Below are 18,226 nucleotides of genomic sequence, written 5' to 3'. Positions count from 1 at the left end.
ATAAAAGGGGAGGGGGACACTAAAAATCTGGCAATTAAAACAAATTAAACTTTAAAACATATCAAGTTAAATTAAAATTTGGTTGCCGGGGGTAACGATGCACTCCAATCCCTCCGGCGCCCACCTCTCGCGGAAGGCCGCGAGCGTACCGGTGGACACCGCGTGCTCCATCTCCAAGGACACCCTGGCGCGGAAGAGAGGGGGGGGGAAATTTACAGGGCGATGGGAAAAGAGGTGAGTGGCATTGATTGGACAGTACTTTCAAAGAACCGGCACGGGCACGATGGGCCGAATGGCCTCCTTCTGTGCTGTGTCATTCTGTGATTCTATTATAAAACTCTGCCTTATCGAAGCGTTCAATACCGGCAACAAAAGGAAGCAGATTCCAGGCTTATGGTAATAGCAGGCACGGCCCCACCTCTCCCTCCGATACCGGGTCAGCTCATTCCCAGCCCACACTCCACTCACCCAAAGACGGTACCCTCGCCCCCCTCAAAGCCCACCCCCTCATCATAGCCTGCTGCACCCCCTCACCTCACCCCGCTCCACCCACTCTCATCGCGTCCCCTCTCAGCCCACTCTACACCCTCACCGTAACCCGCCCCGTCTCATCCCGCCCTCTCTCTCCGTCCCGCCCACCACACCGACCCCTCTCAACAAACACACCCTGCCCAATCCATCCCGTCCCTCTCACCCCAGCCCGCCCCCTCTCACCACACCCTCTCTCACCCTGTCCCCTCTCACTTTTTCTTCAGTCGATATTCCATCGGCGCGCTCCCCCGAGGCTGCAGTTCCCGCGCGGCCCGCCGTGCACTCGATGCCCGCATGCGCGCTCTCACCTCCGCACGGCCGCGTCCTCTGCTGCCGGCAGCACGTGACCTCGGGGAGCCGCGGGGCGGAGCCTGCTCAGTGACGTCACAAAGCTGGTCGCACCAACCTGCAGAATACCCGGGAATGCTGCACCTGTTCCCAGTCCCTGGAATGATGCATCCGATTCCAGTCCTGGGATACTACATCCATTCCCAGTCCCGGGAATGCTGCACCTGATCCCAGTCCCTGAAATGCTGCACCCATTCCCTGTCCCAGGAATGCTGCATCCATTCCTGGTCCCTGGAATGCTGCTCCCGTTACCTGTCCCAGGAATGCTGCTCTCGTTACCGGTCCCGGGAATGCTGCGTATCTACCCGGTCCCGGGAACGCTGCACACGTTCCCAGTCCAAGGAACGCTGCACCCAATCCGGGAACGCTGCACAGGATCCCAGTCCCGGGAATGCTGCACCTGATCCCAGTCCCAGGAATGCTGCACCCGTTCCCAGTCCCTGAAATGCTGCACCCGCTCCTTGTCCCAGGAACGCTGCATCCATTCCCGGTCCCGGGAATGCTGCCCCCGTTACCGGTCCCGGGAACGCTGCACCTGTACCCGATACCAGGAAAGCTGCATCCCTATCCGGTCCCGGGAACACTGCACCCGTTCCCAGTCCCAGGAATGCTGCACTCAATCCCGGAACGCTGCACAGGATCCCAGTCCCGGGAACGCTGCACCCGATCATAGAATGCATACGGGATTGTTTCTTAGAACAGTATGTTACAGAACCTACAAGGATGCAAGCTATCTTAGATCTGGTCCTGTGCAATGAGACAGGAAAAATAAACGATCTCCCAGTAAAAGATCCTCTCGGAATGAGTGATCATAGTATGGTTGAATTTGTAATATAGATTGAGGGTGAGGAATTTGTGTCAGAAACGAGCGTACTATGCTTAAACAAAGGGGACAACAGTGGGATGAGGGCAGAGTTGGCTAAAGTAGACTGGAAACACAGACTAAATGGTGGCACAATTGAGGAACAGTGGAGGACTTTTAAGGAGCTCTTTCATAGTGCGCAACAAAAATATATTCCAGTGAAAAAGAGGGGCGATAAGAGAAGGGATAACCATCCGTGGATAACCAAGGAAATAAAGGAGAGTATCAAATTAAAGACCAATGCGTATAAGATGGCCAAGGTTAGTGGGAAACTAGAAGATTGGGAAAATTTTAAATAACAGCAAAGAATGACTAGAAAAGCAATAAAGAAAGGAAAGATAGATTACGAAGGTAAACTTGCGCAAAACATAAAAACAGATAGTAAAAGCTTTTACCGATATATAAAACGGAAAAGAGTGACTAAAGTAAATGTTGGTCCCTTAGAAGATGAGAAGGGGGATTTAATAATGGGAAATGTGGAAATGGCTGAGACCTTAAACAATTATTTTGCTTCGGTCTTCACAGTGGAAGACACAAAAACCATGCCAAAAATTGCTGGTCACAGGAATGTGGGAAAGGAGGACCTTGAGCCAATCACTATCACTAGGGGGGTAGTGCTGGACAGGCTAATGGGACTCAAGGTAGACAAGTCCCCTGGTCCTGATGAAATGCATCCCAGGGTATTAAAAGAGATGGCGGAGTTATAGCAGATGCATTCGTTATAATCTACCAAAATTCTCTGGACTCTGGGGAGGCACCAGCGGATTGGAAAGCAGCTAATGTAACGCCTCTGTTTAAAAAAGGGGCAGACAAAAGGCAGGTAACTATAGGCCGGTTAGTTTAACATCTGTAGTGGGGAAAATGCTTGAAACTATCATTAAGGAAGAAATAGCGGGACATCTAGATAGGAGTAGTGCAATCAAGCAGACGCAGCATGGATTCATGAAGGGGAAATCATGTTTAACTAATTTACTGGAATTCTTTGAGGATATAACGAGCATGGTGGATAGAGGTGTACCGATGGATTTGGTGTATTTAAATTTCCAAAAGGCATTCGATAAGGTGCCACACAAAAGGTTACTGCAGCAGATAAAGGACGCGGAGTCAGAGAAAATGTATTAGCATGGATAGAGAATTGGCTGGCGAACAGAAAGCAGAGAGTCGGGATAAATGGGTTCTTTTCAGGTTGGAAATCGGTGGTTAGTGTGTGTCACAGGGATCGGTGCTGGGACCACAGCTGTTTACAATATATATAGATGACCTGGAAGAGGGGACAGAGTGTAGTGTAACAAAATTTGCAGATGACACAAAGATTAGTGGGAAAGCGGGTTGTGTAGAGGACACAGAGAGGCTGCAAAGAGATTTGGATAGGTTAAGCGAATGGGCTAAGGTTTGGCAGATGGAATACAATGTCGGAAAGTGTGAGGTCATCCACCTTGGGGAAAAAAAACAGTAAAAGGGAATATTATTTGAATGGGGAGAAATTACAACATGCTGAGGTGTAGAGGGACCTGGGGGTCCTTGTGCATGAATCCCAAAACGTTAGTTTGCAGGTGCAGCAGATAATCAGGAAGGCGAATGGAATGTTGGCCTTCATTGCGAGAGGGATGGAGTACAAAAGCAGGGAGATCCTGCTGCAACTGTATAGGGTATTGGTGAGGCCTCACCTGGAGTACTGCGTGCAGTTTTAGTCACCTTACTTAAGGAAGGATATACTGGCTTTGGAAGGGGTACAGAGACGATTCACTAGGCTGATTCCGGAGATGAGGGGGTTACCTTATGATGATAGATTGAATAGATTGGGTCTTTACTCGTTGGAGTTCAGAAGGATGAGGGGTGATCTTATAGAAACATTTAAAATAATGAAAGGGATAGACAAGCTAGAGGCAGAGAGGTTGTTTCCACTGGTCGGTGGAGACTAGGGAGCACAGCCTCAAAATACGGGGGAGCCAATTTAAAACCGAGTTGAGAAGGAATTTCTTCTCCCAGAGGGTTGTGAATCTGTGGAATTCTCTGCCCAAGGAAGCAGTTGAGGCTAGCTCATTGAATGTATTCAAGTCACAGATCGATAGATTTTTAACCAATAAGGGAATTAAGGGTTACGGGGAGCAGGCGGGTAAGTGGAGCTGAGTCCACGGCCAGATCAGTCATGATCTTGTTGAATGGCAGAGCAGTCTCAAGGAGCTAGAGGGCCTACTCCTGTTCCTAATTCTTATGTTCTTATGTTCTTATTATCCCAGTCCCGGAATGCTGCAGCCGATCCCAGTTCCGGGAATGCTGCACCCAATTCCAGTCCCGGGAATGCTGCACCCGTTACCGGTCCCAGGTATGCTGCAACATTCCCTGTCCCGGAAATGCTGCATCCGCTCACGGTCCCGGGAATGCTGCATCCGTTCCCGGTCCCGGGAATGCTGCACCGGCCCTGGGAATGCTGCTCCCATTAGCGGTCCTGGGAACGCTGCACCTGTACACGGTCCTGGGAATGCTTCAACCCTACCCGGTCCCGGGAACGCTGCACCCGTTCCCAGTCCCAGGAACGCTGCACCCAAACCCAGTCCGGGAACGCTGCACCCGATCCCAGTCCCGGGAATGCTGCACCCGATCTCAGTCCCGGGAACGCTGCACCGATTCCTAGGCTCAGGAACACTGCACCGGTTCCCAGTCCTGGGAATGCTGCATCGATTCCGAGTCCTGGGATACTGCATCCATTCCCAGTCCTCGGAATGCTGTAGCCGTTCTCAATCTCGGGAATGCTGCTGCCGTTTCCAGTCCCGGGAATGCTGCACCCGTTCCCAGTCCTGGGAACGCTGCATCCGTTCCTAGTCCTGGGAACACTGCATTCCTTCCCAGTCCTGGGAATGCTGCACCTGTTGCCAGTCCTGGGAACGCTTCGTCCGTTCCAACTGCCAGGAACGCTGCGTCCGTTCCCAGTCCCGGGAATGCTGCATCCGATCCCAGTCCCAGGAATGCTGCATGTGTTCCCAGTCCCCGGAATGCTGCAGCCGTTCCGAGTCCCGGTAATGGTGCATCCATTCCCAGTCCCAGGAATGCTGCATCCATTCACAGTTACGGGAACGCTGCATCCGTTCCCACTCCCAGGAACGCTACATCTGTTCCCAGTCACGGAAATGCATCCGTTCCCAGTCCCAGGAATGCTGCAGGTGTTCCCATTCCCAGGAACGTTGCGTCCAGTCCCAGTCCCGGAAATGCTGCATCCGTTCCCAGTCCCGGGAATGCTGCGTCCATTCCTGTTCCTGGGAATGCTGCCTCCGTTCCAGGTACCAGGAATGCTGCGTCCGTTCCCTGTCCCGGAAAGCTGCATCCATTCCCAGTCCCAGGAACGCTGCTTCGGTTCCCGGTCCCGATAATGTTGCTCCCGTTACTGGTCCCGGGTACGCTGCGTCCCTACCCAGTCCCGGGAATGCTGCACCCATTCCCAGTCCCAGGGACGCAGCACTCAATCCCAGAACGATGCACAGGATCCCAGTATCGGGAACGCTGCACCTGATCACAGGCCCGGGAATGCTGCACTTGATCCCAGTTCCAGGAATACTGCACCCGTTCCCAGTCCCGGGAATGCTGCACCAGTTCCCTGTCCCAGGAATGCTGCATCTGTTCCTACTCCCGGGAATGCTGCGTCCATTCCCTGTCCATGGAACACTGCACCCATTCCCAGTCCAGGGAACGCTGCACCCCTACCCGGTCCCGGGTACACAGCAGCAGTTCTCAGTCCCAAGAACATTGCACCCAGTACCGGAAAACTGCACCCGATCCCAGTCCCAGCAATACTGCATCCAATCCCAGTCCCGAGAACGATGCCTCCGTTCCCAGTCCCGGGAAAGCTGCACCCGTTCCCAGTCCCTGGAACGCTGCATTTATTACCAGTCCCGGGAACGCTGCATTTATTCCCAGTCCTGGGAATGCTGCGTCTTTTCCAGTTCTGGGAATGCTGCATCCGTTCCCAGTCCCGAGAATACTGCATCTGCTACCACTCCCGGGAATACTGCATCTGTTTCCTGTCCCGCTAATGCTACAGGCATTCCCTGTCCCGTGAATACTGCATCTGTTCCCAGTCACAGGAATGCTGCAGCCGTTCCCAGTCCAGGGAGTACTGCATCCGTTCCCAGTCCCGGGAATACTGCAACTGTTCCCAATCCCAGGAATTCTGCATCTATTCCCAGTCCCGGGAATGCTGCATTGGTTACCAGTCCCGGGAACAATGCATCCATTCCCAATGCGGGGAACGGTGCACCCGTTACCAGTCCTGGGAACGATGCACCCGTTCCCAGTCCTAGGAATGCTGCGTATGTTCCCAGTCCTGGGAATGCTGCATCTGTTCCAGTTCTGGAAATACTGCATCGTTTCCCAGTCCCGGGATACTGCAACCAATCCCAGTCCCGGGATTGCTGCATCCGTTCCCTGTCGTGGGATGCTGTGTCTGTTCCCAGTCCCGGGATTCAGCGTCTGTTCCCAGTCCTGGAGCGCTGCATTTGTTCCCAGTCCCGGGAATGTTGCATCCGTTCCCAATCCCGGGAATGCTGCACCCGTTCACAGTCCTGGGAACGCTGCACCCATCGCCAATCCCGGTTGCGCTGCACCCGTCCCCAGTCCCGGGAACGCTGAACATTTCTAGTCCTGGGAATGCTGCAGCCGTTCACAGTCCCGGGAAAGCTGATTACGTTCCCAGTCCCGGGAATGTAACGTCCGTTCCCAGTCCTGTGAATGCTGCATTGCTAGTCCCAAGAAAGCTGCACACGTTCCCAGGCCTGGGAACGCGGAAACTGTTCCCTGTCACAGGAACGCTGCATCCATTCCCAGTTGCAGGAAAGCTGCATCCATTCCCAGTCCCGGGAATGCTGCATCCGTTCCCATTCCCTGCAACACTGCACCCGTTCCCAGTCCCGGGAACGCTGCACCACTTCCCGGTCCCGGGAACACAGCAGCAGTTCACAGTCCCAAGAACATTGCACCCAGTCCCGGAACACTGCAACTGATCCCAGTCCCGGGAATGCTGCATCTGATCCCAGTCCTGGGAACGATGCATCCATTCCCAGTCCCGGAAAGCTGCACCCGTTCCCAGTCCCTGGAACGCTGCATTTATTACCAGTCCCAGGAACACTGCATTTATTACCAGTCCCGGGAATGCTGTGTCTTTTCCAGTTCTGGGAATGCTGCATCTGTTCCCAGTCCCGAGAATACTGCATCTGCTCCCACTCCTGGGAATACTGCATCTGTTTCCTGTCCCGGTAATGCTGCAGGCATTCCCAGTCCCGTGAATACTGCATCTGTTCCAAGTCCCAGGAATGCTGCAACCGTTCCCAGTCCACGGAGTACTGCATCCGTTCCCAGTCCAGGGAATACTGCATCTGTTCCCAATCCCGGGAATGCTGCATCTATTCCCAGTCCCAGGAATGCTGCATCAGGTACCAGTCCCGGGAATGATTCATCCATTCCCAATGCAGGGAACGGGGCACCCGTTCCCAGTCCCGGGAATGCTGCGTACGTTAACAGTCCCGGGAATGCTGCATACGTTACCAGTCCCGGGAATGCTGCATCTGTTCCAGTTCTGGTAATGCTGCATTCGTTCCCAGTCCTGAGAATACTGCATCTGCTCCCAGTCCTGGGAATACTGCATCTGTTCCCTGTCCCGGGAATGCTGCAGCTGTTCCCAGTCCCGTGTGTACTGCATCCATTCCCAGTCCCGGGAATGCTGCAGCCGTTCCCAGTCCCAGGACTGCTGCATCTGTTCGCAGTCCCGGGAATGCTGCATCGGTTCCCAGTCCTGGGATTGCTGCATCCGTTCCCTGTCGTGGGATGCTGTGTCTGTTCCCAGTCCTGGGATGCAGCGTCTGTTCCCAGTCCTGGAATGCTGCGTTTGTTCCCAGTCCCAGGAATGTTGCATCTGTTCCCAGTCCCGGGAATGCTGCACCCATTCACAGTCCTGGGAACGCTGCACCCATCGCCAATCCCGGTTGCGTTGCAGCCGTCCCCAGTCCCGGGAACGCTGAACACATTTCTAGTCCTGGGAATGCTGCATCTGTTCTCACTGCCGGGAATGTAGCATCAGCTCTTAGTCCCGGGAATGCTGCATCTGTTCCGGGTCCCGTGAATGCTGCAGCCATTCCCAATCCTGGGAAAGCTGATTATGTTCCCACTCCCGGGAATGTAACGTCCGTTCCCAGTCCTGTGAATGCTGCGTTCCCAGTCCCAAGAAAGCTGCACACGTTCCCAGGCCCGGGAACGCGGCAACTGTTCCCTGTCACAGGAAATCGGCATCCATTCCCAGTTGCAGGAAAGCTGCTTCCGTTCCCACTCCCGGGAATGCTGCATCCGTTCCCACTCCCTGGAACAATGCACCCGTTCCCAGTCCTGGGAACGCTGCACCCCTTCCCAGTCCCATTAATGCTGCATCCGTTCCCAGTCCCGAGAACGATGCATCCGGTCCCAGTCCCTAGAACGCTGCACCCATTCCCAGTTCCGGGAACGAAGCACCCATTCCCAGTCCTGGGAATGCTGCATCTGTTCCAGTTCTGGGAATACTGCATCCGTTCCCATTCTCGAGAATACTGCATCTGCTCCCTGTCCCGGGAATACTGCATCTGTTCCCATTCCCGGGAATGCTGCATCCGTTCCCAGTCCCAGGAATACTGAATCGGTTACCAGTCCCGGGATGCTGTGTCTGTTCGCAGTTCCGGGATGCAGCGTCTGTTCCCAGTCCTGGAACGCTGCGTCTGTTCCCAGTCCCGGGAATGTTGCATCCGTTCCCAGTCCCGGGAATGATGCACCTGTTCACAGTCCTGGATACACTGCACCCATCGCCAATCCCAGAAGCGCTGCACCCGTCCCCAGTCCCGGGAACGCTGAACACATTTCTAATCCTGGGAATGCTGCATCTGTTCTCAGTCCCGGGAATGTAGCATCAGCTCCTAGTCCCGGGAATGATGCATCCGTTCCGAGTCCCAGGAATGCTGCAGCTGTTCCCAGTCCTGGGAAAGCTGATTACGTTCCCAGTCCTGGGAATGTAACGTCCGTTCCCAGTCCTGTGAATGCTGCGTTCCCAGTCCCGAAAAGCTGCACACGTTCCCAGGCCCGGGAACGCGGCAACTGTTCCCTGTCACAGGAAAGCTGCATCCATCCCAGTTGCAGGAAAGCTGCGTCCATTACCAGTCCCGGGAATGCTGCATCCGTTCCCACTGCCTGGAACACTGCACCCATTCCCAGTCCCGGGAACGCTGCACCCCTTCCCAGTCCCGGGAACGCTGCATCTGTTCCCAGTCCCGAGAACGATGCATCCATTCCCAGTCCCGGGAATGCTGCACCCGTGCCCAGTCCTGGGAATGATGCATCCGTTCCCAGTCCTGGGAATGCTGCATCTGTTCCAGTTCTGGGAAAACTGCATCCGTTCCCAGTCCCGAGAATACTGCATCTGCTCCCAGCCGCGGGAATACTGCATCTGTTCCCAGTCCCTGGAATGCTGCATCCGTTCCCAGTCCCGGGAATACTGCACCGGTTACCAGTCGCGGGATGCTGCGTCTGTTCCCACTTCCGAGATACCGCGTCTGTTCCCAGTCCAGGTAACGCAGCGTCTGTTCTCAGTCCTGGGAACGTTGCATCTGTTCCCAGTCTCGGGAATGCAGCACCTGATCCCAGTCCCGAGAAAGCTGCACCCGTTACCAGTCCCGGGAACGCTGCACCCATTCCCATTCCCGGGAAGGATGCATCCCTTCCCAGTACCGGGAAAACTACACCCGTTGCCAGTCACGGGTATGCTTTACCCATTGCCAGTCCCGGGAATGCTGCATCCATTCCCAGTCCCAGGAATGTGGCACCTGTTCCCAGTCTCAGGAATGCTTCACCCGTTCGCAGTCCGGGAATGCTGCATCTGTTCCCAGTCCCAGGAATGCTGCACCCAATCCCAGTCCCGGGAATGCTGCCCCCAATCCCAGTCCTGGGAATGCTGCACCCGTTCCCAGTACAGGAATGCTGCACCCGTTCCTAGTCCCGGGAATGCTGCATCTGTTCCCAGTCCCAGGAATGCTGCACCCAATCCCAGTCCCGGGAATGCTGCCCCCAATCCCAGTCCTGGGAATGCTGCACCCGTTCCCAGTACAGGAATGCTGCACCCGTTCCTAGTCCCGGGAATGCTGCACCTGTTCCCAGTCCCGGGAATGCTGCACCTGTTCCCAGTCCTGGGATTGCTTCACCCGTTCCCAATCCCAAGAATGCTGCATCCATTCCAAGTCCCAGGAATGCTGCACCCATTTCCAGTCCCGTGTATGTTGCACCCGTTCTCAGTCCAGGGAATGCTATACACTTTCCGAGTCCCAGGAATGCTGCATCCCTTCCCAGTCTTCGGAATGCTGCACCCGTTCCCAGTCTTGGGAACGCTGCCCATGTTGCCAGTCTCTGGAACGCAGCATCTCTTCCCAGTCCCAGGAATGCTGCTCGCATTTCCAATCCCGGGGATGCTGCATTTTCTCCCAGTCCCGGGAATTCTGCATCCGTTACCAGTCCCGGATTTCTGCACCCATTCCCAGTCTCAGGAATGCTGCACCTGTTCCCAGTCCCAGCAACGCTGCACCCGTTCCCAGTCCCGGGAACGCTGCACCTGTTCCCAGTCCCCAGAATACTGCATCTGTTCTCAGTCACTGGAATACTGCATCTGTTCCCAGTCCCAGGAATGCTGCATCTGTTCCCAGACCCGTGAATGCAGCACCCGTTCCCAGTCCCGGGAATGCTGCATCGTTCCCAGTCCAGGGAATGCTGCAAACGTTCAAACTCCAGGGAATGCTGTGCCCGTTCCCATCCCCGGTAATGCTGCACCCGTTCCCAGTCCTGGGAATGCTGCATCCATTCCAATCGCGGGAATGCTTCACCCGTTCCCAGTCCCGGGAATGTTCCATCCATTCCCAATCCCAGGAATGCTGCACCATTACCAGTCCCGGGAATGCTGCACCAATTCCCAGTTATGGGAATGCTGCATTCCGGTCCCAGTCCCGGGATACTGCATCCATTCCTAGGCCCTGGAATGCTGCACCCGTTCCCAGTCGCGGGAATGCTGCATCCATTCCCAATCCCGAGAACGCTGTATCCGTTCCTAGTCTCGGGAATGCTGCACACGGTTACTGTCCCGGGAATGCTGCATCCGTTCCTAGTCCCCGGGAATGCTGCATCTGTTCCCAGTCCCCCGGAATGCTGCACCTGTTCCCAGCCCCGGGAATGCTGCACCCGTTCCCAGTCGCGGGAATGCTGCATCTGTTCCTAGTCCTGGGATTGCTGCAACCATTCCCAATCCTGAGAATGCTGTATCCCTTCACAGTCCTGGGATTGCTGCATCTGGTCCCAGTCCCGGGATGCTTCTTCCGTTCCCAGTCCCGGGAATGCTGCATCCGTTCCCAGTCCCAAAATATTGCATTCTTTCGCAGTCCCGGGAATGCTGCACCCATTCCCATTCCCAGGAATGCTGCACTCCTTCCCAGTCCAGGGAATGCTGACGCCTTCCAATTCTCGGGAACGCTGCACCCGTTCCTAGTCTCAGGAATGCTGCCCCCATTGCAAGTCTCAGGAAGGCTGCATCCCTTCCCATTCCCGAGAGTGCTGCAGCCCTTCCCAGTCCAGGAACACCGCACACGTTCCCAGTCCCAGGATTGCTGCACCTGTTCCCAGGCCCGGGAATGCTGCGTCCATTCCCAGCCCCGGGAATGCTGCACCATTTCCAATCCCAGGAGTACTGCGTCCGTTCCCAGTCCCGGGATGCTGCTTCCACTCCCAGTCTCTGGAATGCTGCATCCGTTCCCAATTCCGGGAATGCTGCATCTTCTCCCAGTCTGGGGCATGCTGCACCCATTCCCAGTCCCGAGAACGCTGCACCCATTCCCAGTTCCGGGAATGCTGCATCCGTTCCCAGTCCCGGAAATGCTGCATCTGTATCCAGTCCCAGCAATACTACAGATATTCCTAGTCCCAGGAATTCTGCATCTGTTCCCAGTTCCCGGGAATGCTGCTTCTGTTCCCAGTCCCCGGGAATGCTGCACCCGTTCCCAGCCTCGGCAATGCTGCACCCATTCCCAGTCCCGAGAACGCTGCACCCATTCCCAGTTCCGGGAATGCTGCATCCGTTCCCAGTCCCGGAAATGCTGCATCTGTATCCAGTCCCAGGAATACTACAGCTATTCCTAGTCCCAGGAATCTGCATCTGTTCCCAGTCCCCGGGAATGCTGCATCTGTTCCCAATCCCCGGGAATGCTGCACCCGTTCCCAGCACCGGCAATGCTGCACCCATTCCCAGTCCCGGGAATGCTGCATCTGTTCCCAGTCCTGAGAATGCTGCACCCGTTCCTAGTCCTGAGAATGCTGCATTACTTCCCAATCCCAGGAATTCTGCACCCATTTCCTGTCCCGGGAATGCTACATATTTTCCTAGTCCTGTGATTGTTGCAACCATTCCCAATCCTGAGAATGCTGTATCCCTTCCCAGTCTTGGGATTGCTGCATCCTTTCCCAGTCCCGGGATGCTGCTTCCATTCCTAGTCCCGGGAATGCTGCATCCGTTCCCAATTCCGGGAATGCTGCATCTTCTCCCAGTCTGGGGAATGCTGCACCCATTCCCAGTCCTGAGAACGCTGCACCCATTCCCAGTTCCGGGAATGCTGCATCCGTTCACAGTCCCGGAAATGCTGCATCTGTATCCAGTCCCAGGAATACTACAGATATTCCTAGTCCCAGGAATTCTGCATCTGTTCCCAATCCCCGGGAATGCTGCTTCTGTTCCCAGCCCCGGGAATGCTGCACCCGTTCCCAGCCCCGGCAATGCTGCAACCATTCCACGTCCCGTAAATGCTGCATATGTTCCCAGTCCTGGGAATGCTGCACCCGTTCCCAGTCCTGAGAATGCTGCATTCCTTCCCAATCCCAGGAATTCTGCTCCCATTCCCAGTCTCAGGAACGCTGCACTCGTTCCCAGTCCCGGGAATGCTGCTTCCATTCTCAACCATGGGAATGCTGCACCCATTTACAATCCCAGGATTTCTGCACCCGTTTCCAATCCCGGGAATGCTGCACCCCTTCCCAGTCCCGGGAACGCTGCACCCATTTCCAATCCCGGGATGCTGCTTCCGTTCCCAGTCCCGGGAATGTTGCACCCGTTCCCAGCCCCGGCAATGCTGCAACCATTCCACGTCCCGGGAATGCTGCATCTGTTCCCAGTCCTGGGAATGCTGCATCCATTCCCAGTCCTGAGAATGCTGCATTCCTTCCCAATCCCAGGAATTCTGCACCCGTTTCCTGTCCTGGGTATGCTGCACCCGTTTCCAGTCCCGGGAATGTTGCACCCGTTCCTAGTCCAAGGAATGCTGCATTCTTTCCCAGTCCCGGGAATGCTGCACCCCTTCCCAGTCCCTGGAACGCTGCACCCATTTCCAATCCTGGGATGCTGCTTCCGTTCCCAGTCCCGCGAATGCTGCACCCGTTCCCAGTCCCAAAATACTGCATTCTTTCCCAGTCCCGGGAATGCTGCACCCGTTCCCATTCCCAGGAATGCTGCACCCCTCCCAGTCCCAGGAATGCGGACCCCTTCCAAGTCTTGGGAACGCTGCACACATTCTCAGTCTCAGGAACGCTGCACCTGTTCCCAGTCCCGGGAACGCTGCTTCCATTCTCAACCACGGGAATGCTGCACCCATTTCCAATCCCGGGAATTCTGCACCCGTTCCCAGTCCCGGGAATGCTGCACCCATTCCCACTCCCGGGAAAGCTGCATCCGTTCCCAGTCGCGAGAACGCTGCACCCATTCCCAGTCCTGGGCATGCTGCATCAATTCCAAGTCCCATAAATGCTGCATCTGTTCCCAGTCCCAGGAATACTACATCTATTGCCAGTCCCAGGAATGCTGCACCCGTTCCCAGTCCTGGGAATGCTGCACCCCTTCCCAGTCTAGGAAATGCTGCAGCTGTTCCCAGTCTCGGGAATGCTGCCCCCGTTACTAGTTTCGGGTATGCTGCATCCCTTCCCAGTACCTGGAATGCTGCATCTCTTCCCAGTCCTGGGAATGCTGCACACGAACCCAGTCCCAGGAACGCTGCGTCCGTTACGCCGCGGGAACGCTGTGTCCATTCCCACTCCCGGGAATGCTGCGTCCATTCCCAGTCCCGGGAATGCTGCATTTTCTCCCTGTACCGGGAATGCTGCCCCCGTTCCCAGGCCCAGGAATGCTGTGTCCAATCCCGGTCCTGGGAATGCTGCATTTTCTCTCAGTCCTGCAAAGGCGGCTTCTGTTGCCAGTCCATGGAATACTGCATCCTTTCCCAGTCCCGGGAATGCTGCATCTGGTTCCAGTCCTGGGATACTGCATCCGTTCCCAGTCCCAGGAATGCTTCACCCGTTCCTAGTCCTGTGTATGCTGCACCTGTTTCCAGTCCCGGGAATGTTGCACTCGTTCGCTGACCCAGGAATGCTGCACTCGTTCCCAGTCCCGGTAATGCTGCATCCCTTCCCAGTCCCGAGAATGCTGCAACCCTTTCCAGTCCCAGGAACGCTGCACACGTTCCCAACCCTGGAATGCTGCAGCCATTCCCAGTCCCAGGAACACTGTGTCTGTTCCCAGTCTCGGGAACTTGCTTCTTCTCCCAGTCCTCTGAATGCTGCATACGTTCCCAGACACGGGAATGCTGCACCCATTCCCAGTCCCGAGAATGCTGCACCTGTTCCCAGTCCAGGGAACACTGCACCCATTCCCAGTCCCGGGAATGCTGCGTCTGCTCCCAGTCCCGGGAATGATGCAAATGTTCCCAGTCCCTGAAATGCTGCATCTGTTCCAGTCCCGGGAATACTGCACCTGTTCTCAGTCCCTGGAATACTGCATCCGTTCCGAGTCCCAGGATAGCTGCATCCGTTCGCAGTCCCGGGAATGCTTCACTCATTCCCAATCCAGGAAATGCTGCAAATGTTCCCAGTCCCGGTAATGCTGCATCTGTTCCAGTTCCGGGAAAACTGCATCCGTTCCCAGTCCCGAGAATACTGCATCTGCTCCCAGCCGCGGGAATACTGCATCTGTTCCCAGTCCCGGGAATGCTGCATCCGTTCCCAGTCCCGGGAATACTGCACCGGTTACCAGTCGCGGGATGCTGCGTCTGTTCCCACTTCCGAGATACAGCGTCTGTTCCCATTCCAGGTAACGCAGCGTCTGTTCTCAGTCCTGGGAACGTTGCATCTGTTCCCAGTCTCGGGAATGCAGCACCTGATCCCAGTCCCGAGAAAGCTGCACGCGTTACCAGTCCCGGTAACGCTGCACCCATTCCCATTCCCAGGAAGGATGCATCCCTTCCCAGTACCGGGAAAACTGCACCTGTTGCCAGTCACGGGTATGCTTCACACATTGCCAGTCCCAGGAATGCTGCACCCGTTCCCAGTACAGGAATGCTGCACCCATTCCTAGTCCCGGGAATGCTGCACCTGTTCCCAGTCCCGGGAATGCTTCACCTGTTCCCAGTCCTGGGAATGCTTCACCTGTTCCCAGTTACGAGAATGCTGCATCCATTCCCAGTCCCAGGAATGCTGCACCCATTTCCAGTCCCGCGTATGCTGCACCCGTTCCCAGTCCAGGGAATGCTGCACACTTTCCGAGTCCCAGGAATGCTGCATCCCTTCCCAGTCTTCGGAATGCTGCACCCGTTCCCAGTCTTGGGAACGCTGCCCACGTTGCCAGTCTCTGGAACGCAGCATCTCTTCCCAATCCCAGGAATGCTGCTCGCATTTCCAATCCCGGGAACGCTGCGTTTGTTCCCAGTCCTGGGAATTCTGCACCCGTTCCCAGTACCGGGAAAGCTGCGTCCGTTCCCAGTCCCAGGAATGCTGCATTTTCTCCCAGTTCCTGGAATTCTGCATCCGTTACCAGTCCCGGATTGCTGCACCCATTCCCAGTCTCAGGAAAGCTGCACCTGTTCCCATTTCCAGCAACGCTGCACCCGTTCCCAGTCCCGGGAACGCTGCACCTGTTCCCAGTCCCGGGAACGCTGCATCTGTTCCCAGTCCCCAGAATACTGCATCTGTTCTCAGTCACTGGAATACTGCATCTGTTCCCAGTCCCAGGAATGCTGCATCTGTTCCCAGACCCGTGAATGTAGCACCCGTTCCCAGTCCCGGGAATGCTGCATCGTTCCCAGTCCAGGGAATGCTGCAACCGTTCAAAGTCCAAGGAATGCTGCGCCCATTCCCATCCCCGGAAATGCTGCACCCGTTCCCAGTCCTGGGAATGCTGCATCCATTCCCAGTCGCGGAAATGCTTCACCTGTTCCCAGTCCCGGGAATGTTGCATCCGTTCCCAGTCCCAGGAATGCTGCACCATTACCAGTCCCGGGAATGCTGCACCAATTCCCAGTTATGGGAATGCTGCATCCGGTCCCAGTCCCGGGATACTGCATCCATTCCTAGTCCCAGGAATGCTGCACTCGTTCCCAGTCGCGGGAATGCTGCACACGTTCCCAGTTTCGGGAACGCCGCCCCTGTTGCCAGTCTCAGGAACGGTGCATCCCTTCCCAGTCCCAAGAATGCTGCATCCCATCCCAGTCCCGGGAACGCTGCACACGTTCCCAGTCCCTTGAAAGCTGCACCTGTTCCCAATCCCTGGAATGCTGCTTCTATTCCCAATCTTGGGAGCGCTGCATCCGTTCCCAATCCCGAGAACACTGTATCCATTCCTAGTCTCGGGAATGCTGCACACGGTTGCTCTCCCGGGAATGCTGCATCCGTTCCTAGTCCCCGGGAATGCTGCATCCGTTACCAGTCCCCCGGAATGCTGCACTCGTTCCCAGCCCCGGGAATGCTGCATCTGTTCCTAGTCCTGGGATTGATGCAACCATTTCCAATCCTGAGAATGCTGTATCCCTTCCCAGTCCTGGGATTGCTGCTCCCATTCCCAGTCCCGGGATGCTGCTTCCATTCCCAGTCCCGGGAATGCTGCATCCGTTCCCAGTCCTGGGAATGCTGCACCCCTTCCCAGTCTAGGAAATGCTGCAGCCGTTCCCAGTCTCGGGAATGCTGCCCCCGTTACTAGTTTCGGGTATGCTGCATCCCTTCCCAGTTCCTGGAATGCTGCATCTCTTCCCAGTCCCGGGAATGCTGCACACGAACCCAGTCCCATGAACGCTGCGTCCGTTCCGCCGCGGGAACGCTGCGTCCATTCCCACTCCCGGGAATGCTGCGTCCATTCCCAGTCCCGGGAATGCTGCATCTTCTCCCAGTACCGGGAATGCTGCCCCCGTTCCCAGTCCCAGGAATGCTGTGTCCAATCCCGGTCCTGGGAATGCTGCATTTTCTCCCAGTCCTGGAAATGCGGCTTCTGTTGCCAGTCCATGGAATACTGCATCCTTTCCCAGTACCGGGAATGCTGCATCTGGTTCCAGTCCTGGGATACTGCATCCGTTCCCAGTCCCAGGAATGCTTCACCCATTCCTAGTCCTGTGTATGCTGCACCTGTTTCCAGTCCCGGGAATGTTGCACTCGTTCGCTGACCCAGGAATGCTGCACTCGTTCCCAGTCCCGGTAATGCTGCATCCCTTCCCAGTCCCGAGAATGCTGCAACCCTTTCCAGTCCCAGGAACGCTGCACACGTTCCCAGTCCCTGGAACGCTGCAGCCATTCCCAGTCCCAGGAACACTGTGTCTGTTCCCAGTCTCGGGAACTTGCTTCTTCTCCCAGTCCTCTGAATGCTGCATACGTTCCCAGACCCGGGAATGCTGCACCCATTCCCAGTCCCGAGAATGCTGCACCTGTTCCCAGTCCAGGGAACACTGCACCCGTTCCCAGTCCCGGGAACGCTGCATCCGTTCCCAGTTCCAAGAAAGCTGCACCCATTCCCAGTCCCGGGAATGCTGCGTCTGCTCCCAGTCCCGGGAATGATGCAAATGTTCCCAGTCCCGGAAATGCTGCATCTGTTCCAGTCCCGGGAATACTGCACCTGTTCTCAGTCCCTGGAATACTGCATCTGTTCCGAGTCCCGGGATAGCTGCATCCGTTCGCAGTCCCGGGAATGCTTCACTCGTTCCCAATCCAGGAAATGCTGCAAATGTTCCCAGTCCCGGTAATGCTGCATCTGTTCCAGTCCCGGGAATACTGCACCTGTTCTCAGTCCCTGGAATACTGCATCTGTTCCGAGTCCCGGGATAGCTGCATCCGTTCGCAGTCCCGGGAATGCTTCACTCGTTCCCAATACAGGAAATGCTGCAAATGTTCCCAGTCCCGGTAATGCTGCATCTGTTCCAGTCCCGGGAATGCTTCACCTGTTCCCAGTCCTGGGAATGCTTCACCCGTTCCCAGTTACGAGAATACTGCATCCATTCCCAGTCCCAGGAATGCTGCACCCATTTCCAGTCCCGCGTATGCTGCACCCGTTCCCAGTCCAGGGAATGCTGCACACTTTCCGAGTCCCAGGAATGCTGCATCCCTTCCCAGTCTTTGGAATGCTGCACCTGTTCCCAGTCTTGGGAACGC

General features: G+C 55.9%; 1 protein-coding gene across 1 annotated transcript in view; it reads right to left on the bottom strand.

The window, feature by feature from the left end:
- Positions 1 to 780, bottom strand: part of LOC139279924 (uncharacterized) — a 164,054-nt gene extending 163,274 nt beyond the window's left edge. Inside the window, exon 1 of the mRNA XM_070899247.1 lies at positions 745 to 780. The gene's annotated coding sequence lies outside the window, so the exon portion shown is untranslated. The remainder of the gene's footprint in view (positions 1 to 744) is intronic.
- Positions 781 to 18,226: the final 17,446 nt, after the last annotated feature.

Source organism: Pristiophorus japonicus, chromosome 14 (assembly GCF_044704955.1).
Source record: "Pristiophorus japonicus isolate sPriJap1 chromosome 14, sPriJap1.hap1, whole genome shotgun sequence".
In the NCBI taxonomy this organism is placed as follows: Eukaryota; Metazoa; Chordata; class Chondrichthyes; family Pristiophoridae; genus Pristiophorus; species Pristiophorus japonicus.
This window is presented reverse-complemented; position numbering and strand designations above follow the sequence as displayed.